Genomic DNA, 2,500 nt, shown 5'->3' on the forward strand with positions numbered 1-2,500 from the left:
ATTTGTTTTTGGGCTTTTATGCCTTTAATCGATTGAGTAGTGAAGATTGGGACAGGAAACGAGAGGGAGAAGAGGTGGGGAGTTGACAGGAGAAATGACATCAGGCCGGATTCGAACCCGGATTGTGTCCTCCATGAGCGTCAAGCCCGAATGTGGTCGGGGCTACTGTTTGCGTCACAGTGCCCCCCGCCAGTGCTCCTCTGTCAGGGTGGAAGGAATATGAAACTCTGGGACTAGCTCATTTCAGACACAAAACGTCCACGCGTGTCCCACCTCTCCTCTCAGCGTTTTTCATGGATATATAGAGTCTGTCTGAGGCTTGTGTTTTTGCTAATTGCTAATAAAACTATGAAGAGGACGCTACTGGGAAGATCATACAAGGAAGAGGATGTTCACCTGTAGAAGGATCCAGGGGGTCGGGGGGTATTAGTGAGACGTTCACCTGTAGAAAGACCCGGGGGGGGGGGGGGGTGAGAGAGAATGTTCACCTGTAGAAGGATCCAGGGGGTATTAGTGAGGATGTTCACCTGTAGAAGGACTCAGGGGGGGTATTAGTGTGGATGTTCACCTGTAGAAGGACTCAGGGGGGGTATTAGTGAGGATTTTCACCTGTAGAAGGACTCAGGGGGGGTATTAGTGTGGATGTTCACCTGTAGAAGGACTCAGGGGGGGTATTAGTGAGATGTTCACCTGTAGAAGGACTCAGGGGGGGTATTAGTGTGGATGTTCACCTGTAGAAGGACTCAGGGGGGGTATTAGTGAGATGTTCACCTGTAGATGGACTCAGGGGGGGTATTAGTGTGGATGTTCACCCGGGGGGGGGGGGGGGGAGGGGGAGAGTGATCTGTCGGACGCCACGGTGATGAAGATTACGTTGATTTTACGGAGAATAATAGAAAGATTGTGTAATTTTTCCATTTGAACAAGTTCCTAGTAGACATGGTATTTTCATAGAGTAGCTTTTCAAAATATTCAACAGGATGATTACGCTGTGTATTGTAAGTGCTCCTTTAAACAAGCTGATGTCTCCCAGAATCCCACATCACTCTCATCGCAGAGAGCAGCGCACAGGCACAAAGGGTGTTGGCATGGTAACTCTCCCATGGGAACAGAATCAAGCCCAGGATCTTTCTCCTCTCTTGGGTTCTAATAATCCGTGGATAATAAGCAGATATTTGGAGTGACATCTGTTGTTTTTTGAGGAGGACTGAACACTATCCAGAGGACAGGTGTCACTCATTGTAGGTAAGGCTTCAGTATCCTCTCTTCTCAATAAGGATATGATCACAGAACGCCACTAAACCAAATGTGTTGTTTGTAACCTGGGGCTCATTAAAAACCAAAGGAAAGCCATTGTGCTTATCCCAGCACAGTTCACTTGTACACATAAACAAACAAAAGTATACATAATACACACTAAAGCATGCCACTAAAAGGAACAGCGTTAAACTTTATAAATGTGACTCAGGAAGTCTGCTGTAGTGTTCAGTGCTACTAACATGAAATGTTCAGAAGACATCAGTGTTTCTTGCTACAGGCTCTCCCACTAATGAAGTGGTCCCTGGAGAAGTGGGTATACTCTTAATTTTGCTATTTTTTTTAAGCAGCCCATACAGTACAGGATAAACGCCCTGTTTTGAGAAGTGGGTATACTCAATGCTGACTGAAAAATAAGTGGGTGTACTCCGGATACCTGCGCATACCCTGGACTAAACCACTGTTCACACACACACAAACACACACACACACACATACCCTGGACTAAACCACTGTTCACACACACACAAACACACACACACACACATACCCTGGACTAAACCACTGTTCACACACACACAAACACACACACACACACATACCCTGGACTAAACCACTGTTCACACACACACAAACACACACACACACACATACCCTGGACTAAACCACTGTTCACACACACACACACACACACATACATACCCTGGACTAAACCACTGTTCACACACACACAAACACACACACACACACATACCCTGGACTAAACCACTGTTCACACACACACAAACACACACACACACACATACCCTGGACTAAACCACTGTTCACACACACACAAACACACACACACACACATACCCTGGACTAAACCACTGTTCACACACACACAAACACACACACACACACATACCCTGGACTAAACCACTGTTCACACACACACAAACACACACACACACACATACCCTGGACTAAACCACTGTTCACACACACACACACATACCCTGGACTAAACCACTGTTCACACACACACACACACACACACACACACACACACACACATACCCTGGACTAAACCACTGTTCACACACACACAAACACACACACACACACACACACACACATACCCTGGACTAAACCTCTGGGCTCTCCCCTCTCTCTAGGCCCTGTGCCTCCGCATCAGTGAGGCCCTGCTGCCGTTCAGTAGGGCGCTCACGCTCACTCCACCGCGAGAGCGAAAGAGCGG

Source organism: Sprattus sprattus (genome assembly GCF_963457725.1).
Source record: "Sprattus sprattus genome assembly, chromosome: 15".
In the NCBI taxonomy this organism is placed as follows: Eukaryota; Metazoa; Chordata; class Actinopteri; order Clupeiformes; family Clupeidae; genus Sprattus; species Sprattus sprattus.